The following is a 27,681-nucleotide window of genomic DNA, read 5'->3' as shown; positions in this document are numbered from 1 at the left end:
GAGCAATTTGTCTATGATCCAAGAGGCACTTTCTGATTGGATGTTTGAAGTTTCAGCAAAATGTGTTAGATTAAGCCTCTGCTGACTTAGAAAGTTAACTTGTTTCACTCTCATGATACTTGCGTGTTTTCACACAATCTGTCATTAGCTGAGAACAGAGCACTCTAGCGCTAATGAGGCATTTCTAGGCTGGCTAGTTATCTGTTTGTGAAACTCAGAATCAGGAAATAGCAGTCAAAGTAAGGGTTTTTCAGTACACTATAATAATCTATGTTTTTATCAGACACTTGAAATGTACCAAGACAAGATAGTTGTCATAAAATTAATTTTCTTCACTCTGTAGGGGCTTGCCTGTCACTGAAAGCAGTTCAGAGAGCAAGTGCTCACAAGCTCAGTAAAGCAGCTTTTTCTTTTCTTTGCCAGAAGGGATGCTACTGCTGCTCTGAAGATCTGGCTCCAATACTGTGATAAACCTCAGTGCTCCTTATGCATGTCCTGGACTGAAATTTAGCTTACTGCTAGACATGTTTTGAACTGCTGCACTCTTGTTTTGGTGTATATTGTGCTACATATAATTGATGTGTGTGTATATAAGGGTAAATATTTTTAGAAAATGCAGTGAATCTTCATGAAACGAACAACTTGGAAGATAGGAAAAACCATTTATATGACAGATGATCTTACAAATGTTCAGTGCTGTTAGGCTGAATATTTTTAGGAGCATTTGGTGCAGTCTCTGAAAGTGAGAGGTTTGATCATATACCTAGCCTTTCTCCAGTGTTGAGATATAAATCATGTTGTAACCGAGAATATATTCAGCAATGATTTTTTGAGGTAGGAGGGTGGAGCCCTCAAAACTTTTAACAGGTTGCTTGATATATGATCTGTTATTGTAAAGACAGTATCCTGTTTTCCCATGGGTTGTGTATGTTAGTGGGACACTTGGTGCTCTGATGCAGACACAGATCCTGCAGTTCCTTATGACTATTGCCCATTTTTAGAAATTGCAAAGTGTGTTGTACATGAAGCAGGACTAGGAAAGCATATCTATCAAAGCTACTGAACAGCGCACTACTAGAAAAATGGGTACTTTTTCTTCTTTTGTTCTGCAGCCGCCTTACTGAAGGTGGGCAGCTGGCCTCACCCTACTGTTCGGTTATTTCTGCTTCTGTATTCCATTGTTCTTAAGTTGAAGAAACTCCGAAATGTGAGTAAATTAATTATTTGTCAGAGTTAATTTGAAAACTGGGAGACTTCTAATTGACTGTTCAAACCAGCAAAATCTTTATTGCTTTTATTGTCCTCTGTGCTCTGCTTCTAGTCTGTCTAGTGAGGAAAGCAGCTCCCCATGCATTAGGAAGACCAGTTAATGGCTGTGGCTCAGTCTCTGTGCTACTTCGCTGGTGATGAGTGTTACAGAAAAGCTCAGGAGGGAGTGTCTAATTTAGCATGGCAGTTTTTCAGTGTTGTGCAGTGAACAAAATCTAGAATCATACTGTAAAGCAGAAGATACATTAGGTTCATTACTAACCTGATTTTATCCAACCTGTGAAATTTTTGAGGAAGAGATCCCATGGGAAAAGTATTATGCAGCCACACATTATGTTACAGAAAGTGTACCCCAAGGGGCTAAAATAAGGCTGTACAGGCATTTTTGTGATAGTACTACTTGGATTGACATTTTAGCCTTATTTTTACTTTTCTGAGTCATGTGTGCACTCAGGATCAATTTCACTGTTTTAATAGTCACTGCTAAATACATATAGAAAACTCATCAATGTCTTTCTATACTTAAAGTGCAAAATAAGTGAATCATTAATTTTGGTTCCGTTTCACTGTTTAAGTACAATTTTCTTTTATTTAGTATTTTGGAATTACAGAATTACATGATAAGAGTATACTAGATTTAACACTTATGAAAATTCTTAAAAAGATTTTTTTGTTGAAATTGTGTAGTAGGCTACAATAAAAAATTGTCAATCTAGTTCAAGAATTTTTATGCTAATTTCAAATCCTTGGTGTTTGACTTCGAAATTAATGCTGAAACACGGTTGCTCAAGCAGGTTTTATTTAATTAGGCTTTATAGATGGCCTTTTTTGTGTGTCTGTTAGGAGCAGTGGGTTGGTACTAAAAGCATAGTCACAAACAAGGCTGGGATGGATTGCTTTTAAAGCAACCTAAAATAATCTCTCTGCCTGAATATGGATCTTCTATAGAATCTGAATCCTGTTTTATGGAATTCCTGCCTGGCCAATTATTCCTTATCCTAAATTGGTTACAGATGAGTAATCCAATTAAATACATTTAGTTTAAAATTTACTTCTTGGATTTTTATTTGGGTTAAATGAAAACCTGGTCCACAACAGTATCTGTGACAAAAGTTCAAACATATTACATGGCTAATTATTTTTTACTTATTATAGAATCTTTTAACTTATATTGCTGATTTTCAGTAAAATTATTGCTTTAATGACTTTTGCTAAAATACAGTTTCATGTTGCATTAAATTAATGTTTCCTTCTAAATAGTGCCTTAAAGTATTCTCATCTGGCTTGTTTTCTTAGTTGCGTTTTGGTGTTTGTTTTTTTTTCTTGGGTTTTTTTTTTTGTTTGTTTGGGTTTTTTTAAATTTTCTTGCTTTTCAGCAACTGAGTGGGCTTGATCTGAATAACTGTGGTTATTCTTAACACTAACCCTTGCTGTTCTTTAGAGGAGTACCAAACCCTTCTTTGAAGAAGGATGCGCATTTTAACTTTTATATGGTAAGATGTTCAGCCTAAGAGACAGAATTAAACACAAACTACTTCAGGTGCACCAATGTTGCAAACAGTGTGAATGTTTAGGTGCCTTCAGCCTTCAAACAAAACAAAAAAGTTTTATGAGAAGGAGGTCAAAGTAGTGGAATCTACTGATGTTGGACTGAAGTGATGTCCTGTTGGTAAAAGTAGAAAGAAAATCTTAATCCGGATCTCAATGCATGACAGTAGGGGAGAAACATGGTAAGGTAAGGCCAGTAGGACTGGTGGTGTGAAAGCTTCACAGTTTTCCTGTTTCAGTTAACCCCAAAGCTACATTTGGCTGTATAACCAGGCATGGATGGGTGACATTTTCCCTAGCACAGTTTCTGTTTCTCACCTGTGACCTGTAGGGAACATCTTTAACCCCATATGTAATAAACTATAACCCCAGTTTACTTAAATCCTTATGTTTGTCATAGAATGACTTCTGCACCTGATGGTTTTGCCACTGTGTTAGACTGTGTCTCTCGTCTTTGTTTCCTTGTTGTCCCTGTAAGGCCCTGCTGTCTCCCTGTGCTTCATACTGTACCTTTTTTGTCTGCTTTCTTTGTATCAGCGTAAAAGTAGACCATGTCTTTCTGGCTTGAAATAGAGCATTGCTGGCTGGTTCCTCTTTCTGTCTTCCTGGCTTGACTTTTCCATTTGACTAATCATTTTAGGGCAGTTTGGAAGATTTTATACTCTTATGATCTGTGGAGAGAACAGACTTGTGAAAATTTGAGAAGGATTTTAGACCTACAGCTGCTCTAAACTTAGGTGGAATATAAATAGAAACGTAGGGTAACAAGATAGCTGCTGTATTTTCCAAGCTTTCTGGACATAGTTTCAAAAGTCAGTTTCAAATCACATGTATCTGAATAGCTTAAATTACTTATTCCAAGAATTTTCTAGTACTAAAGTCTGTATTTGCCTCCCCATGGTTTTGCCCATCTGATAAAGCATTTATTCAAATAAAATTGAAAGTGACAAGACTTTTTTTTTTTTTTTTTTTTTTTAAGCACCTGCTTTTATTATTGCTGTCCCTTTTTCTGGAATAAACTCTGCTGTTTATTCAGCTATGCTGCTGCTGAGAAATCACAGGCTGCTCTAACCTTTACAATTTCTGTCAGAGTTCCCAAATCAGTATTTGGGGTTTGAGTTTCTTTTTAGTTGTCATTGTACTACCATTTAGTAACTCATTATTTCCATAAATTCTTCTCTACTTTTGGTGCCCTGCCAGGGCACCAGCTGCTGACAGAAGCCTGTAAGTGCCCTGATGTGTGCAACAGGTAAGACATTCTCTGGCAAGTCCTCTCCTCCTGACCTCACTTAGCAAATGATTCTCAGCAGTCGAAACTGTAGTAAGCTCCTTCAGTAAGTACTCTATTGTTTGCTGAGACAATGCAGCAGCACTAAAATACAAATTTTATATAGAGCATTTTGCGTTTGTTCAGTTTTGGTGCCAAGTACAAAGGAGCATTACAGTCATGATCAGAGTGTCAGCCTTGAACTCTTTCATTCTGCATTTGTGTTTCATAGGGAGGTTCTTCAGTTAGTGGTACAGGAACATTGCTACTGCAGGAACAGCTGTGATGCCAGAGTTAAAGAAATGGTTGGTAACAGACTGAGGGTCACAATCTCATTTCTAAAAATAAAAGATAGGAAATTAATTCAGCCCTGGAGTCTTGCTTGGTCTCTTTCCTTATCCTGGAAAGCATCAGGGAGAAAACACCTTTGCTTTTCTGGTGGGGAAGACCCTCTTCTGCCTATTACCTTCTTCCTATTACCCCAAACTGTGTTCTGTGTTACCGTAATGTGTTACCAGAACATGTTTTGGGGTAATAGGAGATCTTGGCTTTCCCTGCTTTTACTAAAGATCCTACATGCTCCATATCATGCATTGTTGCTGAGGGCAGGAGTATAAGATCAGATAAGAATAATCCTTTTTGGAGTTATTTAGAAGGCCAGCAATTAAGATATTCCATTAGCTCAAAAAATTCCAGGAAAATATGGTGCTTGAATTGTTGAATTCCAGAGAAAATTTCAATTTCACATCTTGCAGCGTTGTCCCTGAAAGGCATAGACAAGATAAGAGCCTCTCTTGGACCTTCTTCAAAACAAGAAAGAAGAGAAACTTTTAGGGAATGTGCCTTGCAACCTAAGTATTGATTGCAACCAGATGTTTTTTTCCCAGAATAGCCAATAATTCCAGAAATCAGTGTACAGAAAAATGTGTAAAGGACTTTGAAGCCAATAAAGGATATGCTGCTATCTTTGTAGTGATGCCAGTCAACATTTTGTTTTTAAACATTTTTGTCTAATTCAACATATTAAAAGATGACATTTATTCTATTTGTTATGAAAAATAAAAAGGAAATTAAAAGATGTCTTGAAAGATTTTAGACCTTTACAATTGCTTTGGATTCTGCCAAGAGTTTAAAACAGCCAAAACAATAAAGCTGCTGAAATTATATGCAGATCTTATCTCAGGCATAGTCGGGTTAGCAGTGTTAGATATGTATGGACTTCTAGCTGGTTAATCATTTGGATTCTGTTTGCTTTTGTGAAAACAAAATTGCTCAGTTTAAGTAGTTATAAATGACAAAATAAAAAAAAATTAAATCTCATTTTTAAGAAGACTGCTGCACTGATTAGAATAAGATTCTTCTCTTAACTTAAAAATCATCACACAGGCAAAACAGTGAAGAAGTGTTCTGCAACATAGTATTCCTTGCATTCATAAATATTTATTTCAGAGACTGTATGGCAATGTGAATGGTTTGATTAGTTTGCAGAGGACAGCATAATGTCATTAAGCAGAGGACTTGTTATTGGGTGTCTTATAAGGAATCCTGGCAGCTGAGAATGTGGGATGATGATGGCTTACAAGAGCTTTATCAACTAACTTGTTTGACTGCTGGATAATGTATAATACAGCGAGTGCAAATGGTGTGCAACACAAAGGAAATATTTTCCCTTTGTGATCTGAGTCTTTTGTTTTCTGGCACAAAGCACAATTCTTTAATAACTTATGACAGAAATAGAAAAAGCCACTTTCTTCAAAATGTGTCCCACTTCTCCATGGCGTTCACTTTGTGTGTGTGCATCTGCTTTATTTACTGGATTAAAAAAGAGTAGCCTTTATGTCAGATTAAAACAAAGGCATTTCTTCAGGTGACGGGTACCAAGTTTACCCCTGTGTGTATTCACTCCAGGGATTTCTTAATCTTAAAACCAGAAAGAAAACCCTATCCCATCCAGAAGCAACTTTTGTTTGAGGTTGACTTGGGAATCACAGAAAGCTTTCAGATTCTTGCTAGGCTAAACCTGAGGCCGTAACTGGAAGGAAATACATTATTTTAATAGCTCAGCACAATTAAGGTAAAAGGAATAATTAAAAAAAATCACATAAGTCTGTGGCACCCTTGAAAGTAGCCTTTAAAACAACTCCGTCGTCTCCACCATTTTTCCCCAGCTTCTTCATTATCCATGTTTTGATATGTTACATTTTATGTTGCTATGTATACAGAAAGATGGAGTTCACATCATAACTGGATTTCTCAGTTCGTTCACTACACAAGTCCTTTGGCTAGTGGAAGGTTTTCCAGTGATCCTTCTCTCTTTTTGACTTCTCTATGAATGACCTTCTTTGTTGCAGCTAGTTTAGTTTTAACTTAGGTAGTGGAAATTGAGACACTGAGAAATTAACTTCTGCAAGTGTTCGCATGAGCCAAGACCTGTTTATGATGGGTAACAGCTATGTTTCTCAAGAGCAGTAGGGTAAGCATTCACTTCTGTAGCCATAATTTGATTTCATTATTCACTTACTCTGCTGGAGGAGCTGATCTGTTGTGAGGCCATAAACAGGACTGCTGTTTAGATCTATAAATTTATATCTGAATTTATTCCTGTCATTTTCACCAATTTATAGATGTGTGTCAAACATTTTCTGAACCTTCAGGAATCCTTGAGTTTTTGTGTCCAAGTATTTGTTTTTAGGACTGTATCTATAATAGTGTTAGGTTCTTCCTTTCATCATGTTTTATTAGATTTTTTAAAAAAATGTTTATATTGAAAACTTAGGAAGATTTGCATCTAATTATTATAATTAAAAAGTTAGGTATTAAATTCAGTCTGCATCATACTGCAAAATCAATTCCAGCAAGTCATCTCTAATGATGGGGGAATACTTCTTCCATGATTAGATGGCTTCAGGCACAGAGGAAAAACCCTTTAATTAGCCAGGAGAAGATAAGTGACCATCTAAGTCATTGCAAGGTACTTTGATAACTTGCCTTCAGCTGCAGGTGCAGCTAATACTGAGAAAAAGATTGTAGAAAATTTTCAGGAAGTATTTTACTTAATAATAAGAAAAAGATTAATTTATTTTGTTAATTCAAATTTGGGGCTTTTCACCCTCGATGTTAATATATAAGTATGTTAATTCACCTTTGAACATCCAAATTGCCTCATCAGTGCTGGGTAAACTGACTTCCCGTCATCTATTCTTAAAATAACTGTCATAGTTTTTCATGTTATTTGATTTTTATCGATCGAACATATTGTTTTCAGAGGGAGTGTTGGCCATTGAAAGCAGCCTGTCTGTTAACTTTATGATTCGCAGTACTTTTGTTTACTAAAAAAAAAAAAAAAAAAAAAAAAGAAAGCCTTTAGTACCATATCAATGGCATTCTACAGTCCTTGCAATTTTGTAAGAGATTAAGCGATTCCTACGAGTAAGATAGGAATACTCATCAATTTAGAGCTTCCTGTCAAGTTTTATGTACACTGCTTAAATATAAATCAGTTAGAAATGTATCATTCAGAAATCATTGCCACTTAAAGGAATATATATCCTTTATATGGGCTAGACATGAAAAGCCCAGAAGGAAAGAAGATGCCTTTGGAAAGGCTTGATTAGATACATGTGCTTGCAGTACAATATGTTTTCTAGAATCAGTATGTGTAACAGTGAGTTTTACAAGTACCTTTAGTCAACCTTATGACAGACCTAATCTTTAACATTTTTAAGGTAGTCTGATGACATAGACATGCTGCTGGACCTATTTTTTATCTGTGCCTTCTTTTTTGTACTGTAAAAGAGTGATAATTGTAGTTATTTTTTATGACCATTACATATATCACAGTTTACTTTTTGATTGATTAAATAGAGGCTAAGAAGACAAGAAAAATGGTAGTGACCAGTTTTAAGACACTGCTGGATCCAGTACTTAAAGGAAGTTAATGGAAAATAGAGGACCTTTGAGACATTCTCTTGCTTAGGTGCTTGCTTGGGAGCTGCCAATATTTATTGTGCCAGCTTGTGACCTTGCAGTGGGCTGAGTATAGTGTGAATCTAGTGCTTATTTGTCTAATGCTGTACTGCCTAATGCAGTTTGGGAATCCCTCTTCCAGACGATACTGACAGGGCTAGCAGGTACTAGAAAAATTTCCTCAGGTGATTTCAATATGCTCTTGGAAATTGTCTTGGCTCCCAAACATTTCAGGCTCAGGATACTGGGAAATTATTTATAAAGACACCATGTATGAGGGACATGCATCATAGAATCTTAAGTTAAAGTAGGTGCTCCACTTTGCAGTGTAGTGTAAGTGGAAGCATCAGCAACCTGGGGTCATTGCTGCATCCTCAGTGCTGACAGATCTCACTTCCAACATCTTGTAATTGCTGTTTGGGTGTTAAATTACTTAGCGTTCTATATTTCATACACAGTGAAGGGATGAATTTTATTTACTGCCTGTTGTGGTTTAAGCCTTGAAAGCTGATTATTTCATGTGTGGCTAGGTATATTCATTTAGTTTTTGAGAGACACCTGTTCATTTACTGCACTTGCCCTATCATGATTTGTTTTTCTATCCAAGTAATAAAATATCATTCTTGATGAAGGTGAAGCCATATAAGCTGTGCTTAAGGGATGTAAAAATTGTTCTTTTGTTTGTTTTATTTTTCTAATGTGCAGTTGTCGTGGTTTAAGCCCCGGCTGTAAATTAGAGCCACGCAGTCTACTTCCCCCCGCCCCCACCTTTCTTCCCTCCACTCCTGGAGGGACGGGGAGGAGAATCAAAAGAATGCAACTCCCACGGGTTGAGATAAGAACAGTCCAGTAACTAAGATATAACACAAATCACTACTGCTACCACTAATAGTAATAATGATAAAGGAAATAACAAGGAAGAGAATACAACCGCTCACCAGCTGGTACCTCGCCCCCACCCCGCAGTGTTCCAGCCCTTCTGGGCCACTCTCAGTTCTACCTCCTGGGCATGACGTGCTGTGGTATGGAATACCTCTTTGGCTAGTTTGGGTCAGGTGTCCTGTCCCTGCTTCATCCCGGCTTCTCCTCCTCCCTGGCAGAGCATGAGACTCACAAAGTCCTTGGTCAGGGTAAACATTCTGACCAGCAACTGAAAACATCGGCTTTATCAGTATTTTTCCCAGGCCGAAAGTCAAAACCACAGCGCTGCACCAGCTACTAAGAAGAAGAAAAACTGACTGCTGCTGCTGAACCCAGGACAGCAGTGAAAAGATTTTATTGTAAGACTTAATACAATAAGTCTTACAATTATCCCCTCATAATTTCACTTCTCTTGGGCCATTCTGAATAATCTCTGTAAAGTGACATTGGTCCAGGAGTGTGCTGGTCTTGAATAGGTTTAGTTATTAGTTTATTTTTAAATAGTAACTTAGGTGACTTATCATTGGTATAAGATCCTGAGGGATCCCCACACTACCTGCAGAGTAAGTTCTCAGAAGGTTTTAGTTGAAACTGTTAATATTATTTTGCAGCTAAAATTAATTCCAGCTGAGAAAACTATGCCAAAATTTTGTCTTGTTTGCCTAGTTTAGCAAGAAAACTTTTGCTTTTAGTTTGAAACTGTTTTTCACTTTCCACTTTTTGACAAATCACATAACAAAATGGAGGCAACCTATTTAGTATTTGTTAATGTAGTAGAATAATAAAGTTAGCCAGTGATAGGTTGTTGATGAATTCCCACCCTCCCTCCCCCCTCAATGTGCAGTGTGATTAGAGATGATACAAGATATGGAAAACCCATATTATTTTTTAAATGTAAATAAATACAGCAGTTTTGAAGACACAAAGGCAGCAACTCAGAGTTCCAGCAATATGAGGAAAATGTGCAAAACCAGCATTATGCTAAAGAAAAACTCCTGTAAAACAAACAGACAAAGCTTGTGCTTTCAAATATTTGTTCTCTAAAGACTGAATGATATATAGTAATCCACTACCATTGGGGTACAATGGATATACAACTCTTAATTATTTCTGCCATAGGGATAAAATGGCTATATGATTCATTGTTGGTTTTGATTGCAAGACATAATAAGAAGAAATCCAAGATGAAACTAATTAAGTTTCAACTAACTTTGATAATTAATATTTGATTTAACCACTTTTATATTTATTTTTTTTTACATGAGAGAAGCAGTACCATGATTTTCCTAATAGAGATGAGCATCTCTTAGTGTAAAGTTTGGGAAGCGTGGTTCTACCACTATTATTGATGGCAAAATAAGAAAAAAATGGCATGATACTGCAAAAATTGTACCAATTCTAGACTTGCTATCTTAATATTTCTTTAAAACTTATGTTTTTACTGAAAATTAGTATGTTGACATTAAAATTAGAGATCATTAGGTGAACTGGTCTGTTGGTTATGAAAAATTAAAAATTAGCTTCAGGCACAGTAAGAAACTTCATTATAATAATGTAAAATATTTTACTATGGTTAAAAATTAAATTACATTCCAAATGTTATTTTAGCTCCTAGAAAAAAGTCTAAATCTTATATTTTTTTAGGGTTATTGTTTTGAAATTAAATGTTATGTGTACAAATAGGCATTTTCAGAGCATTTGGCAGATCCCAGGGAAAATACTGTACAAAAAATATTGCCAAGCTTAAAGAGAAATACCAGAGTTCTCATTACTCTGTCTCAGCCCTCTGCACTTCTTAGTATGAAATTCTTTTTTAAAGTGTCAGAAACTATTACAAAGCAGCTCCTACTAATTTTATTTACCTCAGACACTGTACCATTGTTTTCACTTGGAAAAAGAAAAAAAGCAGTGCTTTCTAGAAATAGGTACAGGATGCACAGATTAGACTGATTGTCATGAAAACATTTTATTTTTCTTTGAAAGTGTATCATAATCTTGCTGTACTTCAGTTTTCACATGTGGACTATGAAGACATGTTAGATTCCTGTCCTTCACAGGAGCCTTGATAATGAAACCATGTCTACCCAGAAGGTGTCAGGGGTAATGAAGCCACATACAAAACTATAAGATAACTTTTTTGTGAGATTCTTCTGCATTCATGCACACATAGAATCATAGAATCAGATGCACAGATTAGACTGATTGTCATGAAAACATTTTATTTTTCTTTGAAAGTGTATCATAATCTTGCTGTACTTCAGTTTTCACATGTGGACTATGAAGACATGTTAGATTCCTGTCCTTCACAGGAGCCTTGATAATGAAACCATGTCTACCCAGAAGGTGTCAGGGGTAATGAAGCCACATACAAAACTATAAGATAACTTTTTTGTGAGATTCTTCTGCATTCATGCACACATAGAATCATAGAATAGTTAGGGTTGGAAAGGACCTTAAGATTATCTAGTTCCAATCCCCCTGCCATGGGCAGGGACACCCCACACTAAACCATGTCACCTAAGGCTCTGTCCAACCTGGCCTTGAACACCGCCAAGGATGGAGCATTCACAACTTCCTTGGGCAACCCATTCCAGTGCCTCACCACCCTTACAGTAAAGAACTTCCTCCTTATATCCAATCTAAACTTCCCCTGTTTAAGTTTGAACCCGTTACCCCTTGTCCTGTCACTACAGTCCCTAATGAACAGTCCATCCCCAGCATCCTTGTAGGCCCTCTTCAGATACTGGAAGGCTGCTATGAGGTCTCCATGCAGCCTTCTCTTCTCCAGGCTGAACAGCCCCAACTTTCTCAGCCTGTCTTCATATGGGAGGTGCTCCAGTCCCCTGATCATCCTCGTGGCCCTCCTCTGGACTTGTTCCAACAGTTCCATGTCCTTTTTATGTTGAGGACACCAGAACTGCACACAGTACTCCAAGTGGTGGGGCAGGATCACCTCCTTTGACCTGCTGGTCACACTCCTTTTGATGCAGCCCAGGATACAGTTGGCTTTCTGGGCTGTGAGCACACACTGCCGGCTCATGTTCATTTTCTCATCGACCAACACCCCCAAGTCCTTCTCTGCAGGGCTGCTCTGAATCTCTTCTCTGCCCAACCTGTAGCTGTGCCTGGGATTGCTCTGACCCAAGTGTAGGACCTTGCACTTGGCATGGTTAAACTTCATAAGGTTGGCATCAGCCCACCTCACAAGCGTGTCGAGGTCCCTCTGGATGGCATCCTTTCCCTCCGGCGTATCAACCGAACCACACAGCTTGGTGTCATCAGCAAACTTGCTGAGGGCGCACTCAATCCCACTGTCCATGTCACCAACAAAGATATTGAACAAGACCGGTCCCATCACCGATCCCTATGGGAGACCACTCCTTACTGGTTACTGGACATAGAGCTGTTGACCAGAACTCTGGGTGCTGCCATCCAGCCAGTTCTTTATCCACCAAGTGGTCCACCCATCAAATTGATGTCTCTCCAATTTAGAGACAAGGATGTCATGTGGGACAGTGTCAAACGCTTTGCACAAGTCGAGGTAGATGACATCAACTGCTCTGCCCCTGTCCATGAGTTCTGTAGCCCCATCATAGAAGGCCACCAAATTGTTCGGGCAGGATTTCCCCTTAGTGAAGCTGTGCTGGCTGTCACCAACCACCTTAATGTTTTTCATGTGCCTTAAGCATGCCTTCCAGCAAGATTTTGCCAGGCACAGAGGTGAGACTGACTGGTCTGTAATTCCCCGGGTCATCCATTTTCCCCTTCTTGAAAATGGGGGTTATATTAAATAGGGGTTATATATTATATTATTTCATATTCCCCTTTGCTTATTTTAGACTACTCAGGAGCAGCATGCTACATCTTCTGTCAAAATATCAGAATAAAATAGCATCAGGAGCTAACAAATATATATTGCCTATCTTGCTGCATGTACCTGATTTCTCACTGGGCAACGTCAGAGGAGGAAGAGCCGCTGCCTGATGAGGTGGTTGGGATTTGCAGTGTCACTACCACTTTTAAATGGGCAGTACCTGTGAGGTCATGAACACTGTGCTATAGATTCTTCCTTTCCCTGTTAGGTGGATGCGTGCTTCTCTGTGTTTTCTTGTTAGTAGGCTGTTCATTAAAGCAGACAACTTTTCTGCTTGTTTTTTCAGGTGAATCTATTTTGGGCAGAGTTCAGAAAGCTAAAGGAAAGGCAGTTGTGTGGGGCGATTGCTAATTAATCTGCAGTCCAAACCTTTTACAGCCAAAATTCAAGTTACTCTTCCCTCAGGCTGATTAGCCCACTAATACTGTTATCTTTTAAAAGGTGTGGTAAGCCATCTTTGTGGGATGCTTGGGGGGTTAGTTTCTGCAGGAAGAGGGAGGAGACTGAGGGCAGAGGAGTGATCCAGAAGATTCCAGTACAATCTGGAGTGGCTGGGGGTGGGATTAGCTTGAAGTCCTTCCCAGTAGCTTATCAGGGAGCAGCTTGGAGAGGTGGCCAATTGGTAAATGGAATATTTAGGGTTGGAAAGGACCTTGAGATCATCTAGTTCCACCCCCCTGCCATGGGCAGGGACACCTCACACTAAACCATGCCACCCAAGGCCTCATCCAACCTGGCCTTGAACACTGCCAAGGATGGAGCATTCACAACCTCCCTGAGCAACCCATTCCAGTGCCTCACCACCCTAAGTGAGGGCCCTGAAGGCAGCCCCAACCCTGAGGGGCAGCAGGTTTAGGCAATGCCTGAGGGTGGAAGAAATGGTGTATATGAGAGTGCTGAGGTTTGGGGGGAAAGGGGCTCTCTGGAGAAGGTTTGGTCTGCCTCTTTCAAAAGAGAGATTAAGGACCTTTGAGACTAAGGCAGGAGGGAGCTGGTGTGTGATGAGCTGCTGGAGCAGGCATTTCAGCTGGCCAGGGACCCAAGTGAACCCTTGTAACGTGAAGTGTGTATGAGTGCAAAGGAGTAACTAGGAACATGATATGTGATATGAAGCTTGGGCTGATAAAGATGCAAATTTGGTTGAATGTCCCATTTGCACTGCATCTGTTTAACCCTTGACTGTTGATGAAGAAACACCCTCAAAGAATGTAATATCAAATTAAATGTAGAAGCCTTATGTTATCTAAGTTTATGATAACACTTTTGGTATGTTGCAGGTGTGTCTCTGACTTATGTGTCTTGTTTATATACTTGTTCGTTTAATGTTTATTCAAAAGCAAACCAAACCCTGCTTTTTGTTTCTTACGCAGGTGCTGCTCAGCCTCTTTATAAGTGCAGCCATTTTATTTTAAGAGTCAAGAGTATGAGAGTGCCATAATGTTCCTACTCTGTCATACTGCTGTTTTTACACTGAAACTGTGGTCTAAGAAAAGCTAAATGATTGTGGTTGTGTGTGAATAAATAAGAAGTTCTTTAGCCATGGAAATCCTCATATCATTGAGTTCCCAGTTTCAGAATTTTGTGACCTTTAATCATGTATCTGCTTGTCCTGTGAGTGTGTGCTTTGCTTAATTCAAACTCTCGTGGTTACTACAACATTAAGTATTGTTTATGTGCTTATGAATGTATAAAATAATGGAAGAAATAGAATTCTGACAGTGATGCATGGATGTATTTTTGAAATCATATATAAGCACAAGTAACTATCAATCTATTCACACAGCAGTTTTTAGATTTATTGACCCTACTTACTGAAAATGTTAAATGTACTCATGTTACCATAAAAAAAAAAAAAAAAAAAAAAAAAAAAGTGTGTTCTAAATCACTGTGTTTGAGCTGCTATTGCTGTGCTTGTTTTGTTAGTGTTATGGTCAAATGACTTCAGAAAATACATATTTTGGTATATAGACTTTACTCTCTTGGTAGTCAAAGCTGTTACTTGAAATGTAGGTTGTAGAATACATTCAAAGACATTAGTTGTAAATCAATTATTTCTCTATAAAGCTTTGATTTATGAATGTCAAATTAACTTTTCCAACTCACTGTAATTTATCTCCAATCTGGAGATTTTCAAAAAAGGAAAATTAAATGTATTCACACTGTGTACTCAAGGTAAATTTTTGATGCAGTATTAATTAATAACAATGTCTTCTAGGATGATGGGGACATAATTCAACAGATTCATTTGGAACAGCTGTCATTCTTCTAGCTGACAGAGGGACCAGAAAAAATGGTAAGAAAAGCTTGTTCTTTTAGCAAGAAAGTGTGTTTTAAATTCCATCTTTTTTTTTTTTTTTTTTTCTCCAGTAGCTTAATAACACAAAAATGCATGTTAGGAGCTTAGACAGAGAAGTATCGAACAGATAAAGTTTAAACTGTGTAACTGGCATTGTATAATATTACAGTTAGTGTGATACTTTATTAAAATAGGATTCTCCAGGGATACAAAAAACTTGCTGTTTCTTCTCTTATGTACACACAAAAAATAGTTCTATGATATGGGATAGATTTATTATTCTTCATTGATTGCCTCATTCTGTTGGAGGACATTTCTGGCACTAAGGTATAGACCTGTCACATATATCATGAGGTGTTGGAGATCTGTCAGGTCTATGGCTCTTTCTGAACTTTGCTGTTTCAGAAAAATGTAGCTAAGCATTATAGGCAGAGGTTTGACATTTCCAAGATTAAAATCAATCTTCTTTACGTGATGTTTCTCAAACAAGACTTGAGCTTTGATTGCACAAGTAGTAGTTTCACATATTTGGGGGTGCAACGTGGACAAAGAATAATTTGGGTAACAGATTCAACAGGTGTTCTGTAGTGAATATAAATTGGAGAAATGATGGTAAAAGAGGTACTCAAGGCAGATGGTAAATCAATCACTGATCTGCTGTTGCCACAAATATGAATGTAAAGGTATGAGCTTGTTTTTCTTTTTAATCTTGGGGACTAACAATGTAAACACAGCCTGTTGTGAACTAGTGTACCATATTGAGAAGGAAAGAAAAGAAAGGAGTAAAAGCAGTTGCTAAAAGTGTGATAAACAATGTCCTAAATGTATAGGAGGGGGAGGGCGCTGTTGTAGCTGATGGACACTGAACATAAAAATGAATGTAAAAAATGTTCAACAATTGATGTGATTGTAAAATACATTGAAACAAAGGCAACCATTGTGTCAACACAGGTCCTTGTCCAGCTGGCCAGCATCTGGGCTTTTACTTACGCAGTATGTTGTTGCTAGAGATAAGACACAAATGAGGTGGTTGTATGCTAATGGCTGCATCTAAAGATAACAGAAGTCTAAGGAGAAGCACAGAAAAGATTCATAAACAGTCAAACAAGCACAAAATTAAAATGCTAGGAGTGTGATGGTAAAATATTTTTATGTTGGGTTGCTGCCCAGGAAAGATATTTGGAAATAATGAACAAAACTGTGGTCTTGTGCTCTTATTTGTTATGTTCAGGAAAATAGTAATCAGAAAAGTAAGTAAAAAAAAAAAAAAAAATTGATACTTAGTTTTCCCCTTCCAATAAAAAGCAGCATGGAAATTCCGAGGTAGTAGCCATTTTTGTTTCAGAGTATAACCATGTGGGATGAAGAATGGCCTCAACATGTATATGTATATGTCTATGTTGATGCTTTCAGCTGACTTTTGAATTTCATAGAACTGCACCTTTGGTACAGACAGATGATATAATAAAAAGAATATTATAATGGTCAAGTAATGTTAAGATAAAGAACCACAGAGAAAGGAAAAGAAAGTAACAGAGGTAGAGGTCAGATTTACTCTAGTCAGTCAGATACAGGCCTGAATTGGGTGATTTTTATTTTTTTATTTTCTGTAAGAAATAAATAGATTAAAAAAGTCTATATGGATGTAGCACTGAAATGTGACACAGTATTCTAACTTTGTTAATTTTTTTATCCACAGTGAGTAAAGACAATCATTCTTACAAAATGTTTCTTTTATGTCAAATGTCAAGACCATTCTTTAGACATGTTGCCATATAGCTATACTGATTTTACATTGAGAAACATTTTTTTACCTGCCTGCATAGGTCATGAAGCGAGAGAAGTTTTCTTTACATAGTTTTAAATATCTGTGCAAGATAATTAGACCTTCTAAGAGACATATTTATTGGAATGGATTATATTGAGGAAACATAGAACATAATGGAAGTTTTCTTGATCAGTTTTTCAGAAACCTTAGGAAGCCTTTTTTGATACCTTCTGTTGTACAGTATCTGGTGGTATTATTGTTACAACAGTACCTATTTAAATCAGGAGTTTTCAGCCTGGTTATTTCTTTTTAGTCACTATGATATGATTTTCCACTCAAATTATAGTGTCAACCACAAAATTCTGACTCCATTTTGTTAAGAAGTTTAGCAATGCATGTAGTTAGTTTTTAACTGTTGTTTCATTGAGAACAATAGCAAAACTTCTTAGATCACAGATAGAGTCTTAAATTTAAGTAAGATGACATCTAAGATGGACTGATAATTTCTTGTCCTTGTTGTTACTAAGTTGTAAAAAGAGTATCTATTTCGAAGCTAAAGACAGTGAGAGAAAAAAATCTGTTCCATTCTACAGTAGGCACTATTAACACAGATTGCCTTCACCCCAGAAAGCCTCATCACTGAGATGTTTTAAACAAGTATTTGTTTCTAAAAGTTGGAGAAGCTAAGGAATTAAAAGCCACCTTAGTTTTAAAAGCATGTTTTCTGAGAATTAATAAAATGACACTTTGTCTTAATTTTGTGTTTCCAGTCATGCGGGAAATTAGAGGACTAGCTTCATCCTGCAGAACTTTGATTTTTCAAGCTTCAGACTCAATTTGGCAGTCTATATTGCTCAAGTTAGCTTGTAAATGAATTATTTGTTTCTAAAGTGCAACTGATATCAACTTGCATACAAATATTTTAATATATGAGCATATAACTCATTTGATTCTGTAATTATAAGATGGCTTCTCTTGTTGAGATGCATATTTGCTCTGAAGCTTGGTATTAATTTATATTACTGAGTTTCTCAAACGGCAGTGTGTCATTATTAAGTATAATTTTGAATGGCCTTTTTTCCATCCTGTAATTTTCTAAGTTGCAAGCGTGATCTTATTTTGGGCTAGAATGCTCTCAAAAATCATTTAGCCTATGTGCATGAAGATTGACAGTGGCAAGTCTGCATTAAGATGATGTTAAAAAATCGTTTCTTTATGGTCATCTAACTGATATGAAATTATATTGTCAAGCAAGGCCTGCCTATTGGTAGCACAAGAAAGGTTTTTGTGGGATTCCAGCTTTGGAGGGAACCCTCTACAGAACCTGCTCATCCAGGGCAGGGGAAGGAGGGAACCCCAACCAACAGGGACTGCCTATCTCAGATGGAAAAAAATGGATAAGGACTTAAGCAAGACCAGATGTGTCACACTGATTAGCCACTGTGTCTTTAAAGAGCAAGTGGTAGGACTGAATGCAGAATTAGTGTTCAGATAGCCTCTTTCCTATTTTACTGGCCAACAGTTCTTCCTCAAAACACCATGTAAACTCTTTACTCATAGTTCTAGAAAAGTCTCTTAATGTGACTAAAGTCCATTAGAGTTTTGTTCCACATTGGTGCAGGAAGACCTTGTACTTGTGAAGTAACATCAGTGACTAGAAGAACGAGATTATTTCAGGCCTTCTAAAAATAAATGTTATAATTACTTTATAAATAAGAAAGGACTGCTTACTTTTTGAAGAGCTCTAGGAATAGTCTATACTTTTCTCTGTGTACTCTCAAATACTTAAATAGTCATGTAGCCTGACAGCCTTTTATACTTTGCTGTAGGGTACTGTAGATGCAGCTTCATGGAGTTCAAAACTGTCCTTCCTTGAGTCTCTTCCTTGGAATCTTTTCCAGTGAAAAGTGTGTAGTTACTGAAACTGTGAATAAAACTGTATCAGATGACCACAGACCCTGGAGCATACTGATTTTTATGTGTTCTTTTTAAAGTCTAAAAATACTGCAAATACAATTTTAAAACCATTAAAATTGTATTTTAATTTTAATTTTAAAACCATTAAAATTGTATTGTAAAAAGCCCTATTTTTTTTTTATTTTTTTTTTTTTTGATGGCTGCTAGTTTCATATAATTATATGTGAACCCTGGCTTTCATTAAAAAATGTAAGTAAGACTGCAAGGCTCATGGCTACAGAGAAAAACTTAACAAAGCTTTAAATGTGTAATTCCAAAAGGTTTAGCAGGAGAAGGAAAATAAAAAATCCCAATCTATTTTTTAAGTATCATTGTCTCTAAATTGGAGAGACATAAATTTGATGGGTGGACCACTCAGTGGATAAAGAACTGGCTGGATGGCCGCACGCAAAGAGTTGTGGTCAATGGCTCAATGTCCGACTGGAGACCGGTAATGAGTGGTGTCCCTCAGGGATCGGTGTTGGGACCGGTCTTGTTCAACATCTTTGTCAGTGACATGGACAGTGGGATTGAGTGTGCCCTCAGCAAGTTTGTTGATGACACCAAACTGTGTGGTTTGGTTGATACGCCGGGGGGAAGGGATGCCATCCAGAGGGACCTCGACACGCTTGTGAGGTGGGCTGATGCCAACCTGATGAAGTTTAACCATGACAAGTGCAAGGTCCTACACCAGGGTCAGAGCAATCCGAGGCACAGCTACAGGTTGGGCAGAGAAGAGATTCAGAGCAGCCCTGCAGAGAAGGACTTGGGGGTGTTGGTCGATGAAAAAATGAACATGAGCCGGCTTCAGTGTGCGCTCGCAGCCCAGAAAGCCAACTGTATCCTGGGCTGCATCAAGAGGAGTGTGACCAGCAGGTCGAAGGAGGTGATCCTGCCCCTCTACTCTGCTCTCGTGAGACCTCACTTGGAGTATTGTGTGCAGTTCTGGTGTCCTCAACATAAAAAAGACATGGAACTGTTGGACCAAGTCCAGAGGAGGGCCACGAGGATGATCAGGGGACTGGAGCACCTCCCGTATGGAGACAGGCTGAGAAAGTTGGGGCTGTTCAGCCTGGAGAAGAGAAGGCTGCGTGGAGACCTCATAGCAGCCTTCCAGTATCTGAAGGGGGCCTACAAGGATGCTGGGGATGGACAATTCATTAGGGACTGTAGTGCTAGGACAACGGGTGACGGGTTCAAACTTAAACAGGGGAAGTTTAGGTTGGATCTAAGGAAGAAATTCTTTACTGAGAGGGTGGTGAGGCACTGGAATGGGTTGCCCAGGGAGGTTGTGAATGCTCCATCCTTGGCGGTGTTCAAGGCCAGGTTGGATGAGGCCTTGGGTGACATGGTTTAGTGTGGGGTGTCCCTGCCCATGGCAGGGGGGTTGGAACTAGATGATCTTAAGGTCCTTTCCAACCCTAACTATTCTATGATTCTATTTTTCCTTTAAAGTCGTAATCTTTGTATGATCTGCCACATGAGATTTGAACACCTGGAGTTAATAATACTAAGGCAGAGACCAAAAGATTATGAAAGGGAGAGGGGACATAGAAGATATGATTAACACTGACTCTAATTAGGTAAAAGGGCAAATATGTTTAGTTGATGCACAACTAACCTGCACTGCTTCAGACACCAGTGATCTTAGAAAGTGAAACAGCTGGGAAAGCTTAATGCACAAATGTATGATGTAGTAGTTAATGAAATAAAAATGTACAAACCCCTGCAGTTATTGATTATGCCTTGTTTTGAATCGCAAGCTGTAGATGAGAGTGTTTTGAGAAAGTGAAAAAATGTGGAAGAAATATTTGAAAATATAATCAAAGGCTTCTGTTTGTTTTGTTTATTTTTTTGGTTTTGTTTGTTTGGTTTTTGTTTTTGTGTTTTGGGGTTTTTTGGGGGGTGGAATTGGATTAAAAAATGCTCAGAAAAGTTTTCCTGTGGTAATAAAAGTTTGTCAGATTGATCCTTATAATTCAAAGGTGTTTGCGTAGGGTTTGCAACATTAGTGGATGCCATTATTGGTAGTCTAAACTAAGCTGATTCTGGGAATAAAACCAAAAAATTGGTAACGTGTATCTTCTTATGCAGAAGTATAACAGAAATAGCAGTAGATGAATGCATTTTTAATAGCAGTTAAGGAAGCTAGACAAAGCTTTGTAAGAACAACCTGGCAATGAAATGAAAGAGCTTATGATTATTTTGGATAGTTTGACAGAAATGTCATTTCAATGTTGATTGTCTATCAAAAATGTAAACAATGTCAATTACCATTTGGGAGGACAGAAGATGGAGAGTGAAGCAGAGTGCCTCTCTGCTGTGTGAAGTTACTGTTTGTCTTCAGACTCCCTGGGATAAGAAGAGGTTCAGGAAGTCAGGATAATCAAAATCCTAGAATGGCTTCTGTGTGTAGAGAGGATATGTCTTAGGCTCTACAGCCTGATTAAGTGACAATTCAGTGCATATAAAATGGAAATAATAAGTTATGGGCAGCACAAGAGGATGCACAAAAGCGATCATTGTTTGTGTCTTACAAGGCAAACTGAGTCTTGCAGATTTAAAACAAACAAAATGAAGTGATTCGACACAATGAGCTGTGACTTTGCTGGCTTATGTTTATGTATATGTAAGGGGAAATTCCATATGATTATAGAAGAAAAATCTATTAGAAGTTGAATACCTAGATACTGCCTCTGGCCTACGAAGTCACTGAGCTGAAAACTTTTGGAAGCTGGCAGCTTGTTTAGGTGAAACAAAAAGAGTTTTCTGATGAATTTTTCCTTGAAATTATTCTCACCTCATTAGCCCTGGTCTGAATCTGAGTCATCTAAACAGTAGGAGAAAACTAAGTAAAAATTAACATAGTCTTTTATGTAGGGGTTACTTCGGCTAAGCTTTATGTATAAAACAAATAAATAGATAAAAAAGCAGTAGCTAAATAATAGAATACATGGAATAATAGGAAAAAACAAAACAAAACAACACCTTGAAATCAAAACCCACTAAATTAGGAGTGTTTGTTTAAGTGACAAATGTTGATCCTAGATCAAGGGATAGTAATTGTGTCCTTCCCTCCCCCACCCCCCCCAAAAAAAAAAGGACAAAAAATGTTAAATAAAATATTACTTGAAGGGAAGCAAACAGTGTTGGACTTACATGCCCATGATTTTCTTTGGCTTATACATTTGTATGCCTTGGGAAATCTTTTACTTTTCTGATAATCTGTGTAGCACCGAAAGTGTTTGTTGGGTTTGCACTACCTGCCACAGAATGTCATCTTACTTAGAAGAGATAAGTAGCAGTAAAACATGGCTAGTAGCTAGTGTGGATACCTCCTTGTTGAAGATGGGTGAAATAGCTATGGCTGTAATGCCAAAATGTAAGGGCCCACCTCCTTTTTGTCAAATTTGGAAACTACAGGATTTTTACTCAGGCCTGGACAGCAGGAACCAAAACAGATTGCATATTCTAAACCTTATGTGAATCTCTCAAGAATATAACTTAAAATTATTGTAATCATGTAACTTGATTGTAGATATATATAAGCAGCCTTCCAGTATCTGAAGGGGGCCTACAAGGATACTGGGGATGGACTGTTCATCAGGGACTGTAGTGACAGGACAAGGGGTAACGGGTTCAAACTTAAACAGGGGAAGTTTAGATTGGATCTAAGGAAGAAATTCTTTACTGAGAGGGTGGTGAGGCACTGGAATGGGTTGCCCAGGGAGGTTGTGAATGCTCCATCCTTGGCAGTGTTCAAGGCCAGGTTGGATGAGGCCTTGGGTGGCATGGTTTAGTGTGGGGTGCGCCTGCCCATGGCAGGGGGGTTGGAACTAGATGCTCTTAAGGTCCTTTCCAACCCTAACTATTCTATGATTCTATGATCTTATATCTAGTTCTGTTTATAGTTGGTAAAACTCAGTGGAATATGGAAAAAGGAATAATTTTTTAAAGTTAAGAAAATCAATGTGGTCATATGCTTTTAAGCTTGCTTTTTTGACCTCTCCTTCCCCTGTTTTTTTTTTGTTGTCCAAAAACCTTGATCAGTAAAGGGGTCTCAGGAAAATCTGCTTGAATTGTAGGCTGGGCTAGGGTCCGATTGGAAGGCACACAGTTTGGGTGTATCATCTTTGCATGGGTTAGTGTGTGAGAATGATTTTCAACACTTTTCAGATATAGTCCAAAAAATCATTTACTTGTTCCTGGACCCGAATGTTTTTTGATTTCCCTTCCTTCTTTTCTCTCTGCTGGTTTTTTGACCATTAACAGAGAGACTAGAGTATTCACCCAGGTCTATTAGACCAAGGTTTAGGCTGCTTTCCGAGTGTGAAGATAAAACCTGTTTCTTATGGAGTTTGCATAGCACCATGCTGTAAGGTATCCTGATGAAATGTACTTTGGGACACTCGCTGTGTAAGTATTGAATGAGCTGCCCAAGGGGGACAGGTCTATATCCACTTAGCTCAAGTTTGAATTGGTCTCCTCTGACCAGGACTCTTCCAGTCTGTTTATCCTAATCCAGACAGATAAAACCTGCCCATCTTTCTGGCTTTCATTTCTTGTTGGTCTTGTCATTGTGTAGGAACTATTGACACACAAGGAGGAAAAAGAAATCTTCACCTGGACAGTTCTCCTCAGGTAAAATGTGAAAGTGTCCTGGTAGTGTTGTCCATGTCTGTGTGTTGTCCCTCCTTCCCACTACCTCCAAAAGATAAAAATGGTGTCAGTTTATCTTTCTACAGAAATTTGCTAGTTTGATCTACTTTAACTCACCATCCCTGGAGGTATTTAAAAGATGTGTAGATGTGGTGCTCAGGGACATGATTTAGTGTTTAGTAGCAGACTTGGCAGTGCTCGGTTAAGACTTGGACTTGATGATCTTGATGGTCTTTTCCAACCTAAACAATTCTATGATTCTGTGATTAATGATCTCTATCAGGATGAATACTTTCTCTTTTCTCAACACCCAGCGGCATGGTGCTCGTAAAATTTTATAGAACTGTCAATAGCTTTGACAGGACTCTCTGAAGTTTATTTCTTGCAACAGTGACCACACTGTTAATTTGATCTCTAGGAAAAGGGTCATTTAAACATTCATTAATTCCGTTTCTTGGTGTCTTCTCAAGAAGCTGATGGCAGAGAAGAATAAAGTGTGACATAATTTCTTCCAGTGAACTAATTTTCTTGATAAACATTATTCTTTTATGCTATTTATTAGAATTGTCAGTTAGGGCTTTCGCCAAGGTCAAGTGGAGAAGAGCTGGTTCATGTCTGTAGCTCTTTAGAACAGGAACCTCCACTGTTGCTCACTAATATTATTTTTGGTAGCTACAAGGTTAGAGTGCTTAGAAGATATTATTCTGAACAAGTGCTAAGTGTGAAAAAAGGAATTACTTGCTTAGTGGAATTGAGCACATGCTGGGCTCTCCCATTTTAAGAACATTTTAAGTCCACTCACAACCTAGGGCATTATGGTGGCAGCATGTGAAAAGTTTGATTGGTATGACATTTTAGGCCCTTATTAGTTGTAGTATCACTAATTTTAAAGAAACTTAGAAGCTAGTATGGAAAAGTTAATCTGTTGAGAACTTTTAGGATTTTAATCAGTGAAACCGACAAACCCCCAGCTAGAAAGGCACATTTTTTTCTTTCTTTTTTTTTTTTTTAATAATAATTGCATAGGGGTGACTGATTTATCACCTGCCTTTGTATTTTTTACAGTTTTTCTAATACTACATTATGCACAGCTGCTCAGAGACAGAAAATACAGGAGGGCTGGAAATACTTTTGAAGTCTTTTCTTGCTTTATTATTAGAATGGTAGTAATTTAAGACTATAGGTCAAATATATCCTGTTGTAACCTCTGTCTGTTCACTACTCCCTGGAGCTGATATAATAGGCTTTAACTACCTTCCTTTCTATTAATCCAGTAAAGTGCATGGTACCTAAATTTCAATTAGAATGGATAAGTGAGTATTTAACACCTCCAGTCTCAGCCGAAGGGATCTCTTTTCTTAATCAAGTTCTTGGTTCTATAAAGTCAATAAAAGTTTGGTAGTACAAGCCACTTTAAAAAATTAGAGATGAATGTTAATCCTGAGAGGTAAACTTCCATAATAGTCTGTGATAATTCCATGTGAGATAATTAACTTTTAGACATGTCTGTCATTCACATGGAGTAAAGATGGGTTAGAGACTCACATCAAGACTTCTGTCATCACAAAGAGCTGTTATATAGTTATTAAAGTACAAAGCAGCTTTCTCAAGAGGTCAAGCTTGTGTGAATGATAGATGAGTCACACCTTGCCATTTCTCAGCTGTCACTGGTTGTCTCCTAGTGATGTCTGGTTTCATACAGTTAAGAGTGCTTTTCTCTTCCATTACTACGAGGGATCAGCAAACAGGACTGATTCCAAGTGGAGGCTCATTCTCATTCCTTTGGCTCCTGCAGAAATTACCAGTCTCACTGATTTGGAATAGGAGGTTCCAACAAGCAGGTACTTTTAGAGGGAATTAGTCTTGTTCTGATATGTTTGTCCACGGAGCATAGCCCTGTTTTGAGGGGCTTCACATTGAGGGAATTCCTTAAGTTAAGGCTCCTAATGAATTAGTTTATAAGTGGTTAAACTGTAACTGAAATGAAAAAAAAAAGGGAGGGAGGCAAGGGGGAAGATAATTCATGACTCTGGTCTTTACCTAAGGGGTGGGCAGCTTCCCAGTCCCAAAGCTGATCTGATGTGCAGATGTACAGTGACAGACCATTATACAAATAACCGTGCAATACTGGCCTTTCCAGTACTGTTCTGGATACAAAATCTTAAAGCCTTCCTGGTCCTGGGTCAGCCAGTCTTGGGTCCTAATGCATGAGAAGCCTTTGCAGGTATTTTTTTCCTCACCCTGCTGGAAGTTATATATACTGTACTTCTTTGTAAAGCTGTAATGGTTTCCTCAGAAACTCTGGCACAGAATTCCAGTCCTATCTACTTACGGTACAAGGGACATCAAATACTTACTCTAAGGCTGTATTACCTAAGTCAAACTGTCCCAATGAATCTGGTACTATTCCCGGGTTTTGCTGATGCCTTACACCAAGTTTCTTTCATTCCTTACTTTTTTTATGATCATTTGCTTGAAGAATTTCTTGATCCCTTAGATCAGGCAGCTCTTAAATTTCCCATCTTAGAAGAAGCATCAATAATTTGCTGTGATTCTGCATACCGGTTCCAATTGTTTTGTTCTTGATTGAAAGGTTATGTACTACTATGGATATCATAGAATCATTTCCATTGGAAAAGACCTTTGAGAACATTGAGTCCAACTGTTAACCTAGCATTGCCAAATCCACCACTAAACCATATCCCTAAGCACCACATCTACAAGTCTTTTAAATGCCTCCAGGGATGGTTGCTCCATCACTTCTCTGGGAAGCCTGTTCCAATGCTTGATGACCCTTTTGGAGAAGAAATTTTTCCTTAGATCTTATCTAAACCTCCCCTGGCACTACTTGAGGCTGTTTCCTCCTGTCCTATCACTTGTTACTTGGGAGAAGAGACTGACACCCACCTCACTATATCCTCCTTTCAGGTAGTTGCAGAGAGTGGTAAGGTCTCCCCAAGCCTTCTCCAGACTAAACAACCCCAGTTTCCTCAGCCATTCCTCATAAGACTTGTACTCTAGACCCTTCACCAGCTTAGTTGCCCTTCTTTGGGCCTGCTCCATCACCTCAGTGTCTGTCATGTAGAAAGGGGCCCAAACCTGAACACGGTATTCATGGTGTAGCCTCACCAGTGCCAATTACAGAGGGATAATCACTTCCCTGGTCCTGCTGGCCACACTATTTTGATACAAGCCAGGTTATCATTGGTGTTCTTGGCCACCTGGCATATTGCTGGCTTATATTCAGCTGGCTGTTGATCGACACCCCCAGGTCCTTTTCTGCCCGCCAGCATTCCAGCCACTCTTACCCAAGCCAGTAATGTTGCTTGGGGTGGTTGTGGCCCAAGTGCAGGACCTGACACCCTTGTTGAACTTCATACAATTGGCCTTGGTGCATCATTCCAGGCTGTCCAGATCCCTCTGTAGACCCCTCCTACCCTCCAGCAGATCAACGCTCCAGCCCAACTTGGTGGTGTCTGCGAACTTACTGAGGATGCACTTTATCTCCTCATCCAGGTCACTGATATATTGGACAGAAGTGGCTCCAATATTGAGGCCTGGGGAACATGACTTGTGACCAGCTGCCAACTGAATTTAACTCCATTCACCGCTCTTCTTTGGGCTTGGCCATCCAGCCAGGTTCAGTACACCAAACCAAGCCATGAGTACCCAGCTATCTTTCTTTTCCATTCCCTACTCTCTGTTTACATTAACATTGTAGTTCTGTCTTGCAGAGATTTAGAACCTGTTGATTTCTAGGTCAACCTGCTTGTTGCACTAGATTAAAAGAAGCATGCTTATGCATATCCATTTATAAGAGCAGAATGGTGAATTGAAATACCATCTGAGAATTTGCTAATCCCATGCTTTTCTATAACATTGATCTATAATGCATATCTGTATGGAATCCTCTTTTCTGTTAGCATTGAGGAATGATGATATTTTGAAAAAAGGGTGATATGCCATCATGATATTCCATAAATGTGTAAACTAAGTTGAATCCTGAAAAAAACCCAGTCTGACATTAGATTGAGAGCAGTATTTTCTTATAGCTGCTTTGTTATCAGCCAGGCATTTCCTGTTTTGTTTTTTTTTTTTTTTTTTAATCTATTTCAACCGTCTGAGAAAAAGCTGGGGTAAGCCACTCCTTGTGTGGA

This window comes from Psittacula echo (assembly GCF_963264785.1).
Source record: "Psittacula echo genome assembly, chromosome: 6".
Taxonomy (NCBI): Eukaryota; Metazoa; Chordata; class Aves; order Psittaciformes; family Psittacidae; genus Psittacula; species Psittacula echo.
This window is presented reverse-complemented; position numbering follows the sequence as displayed.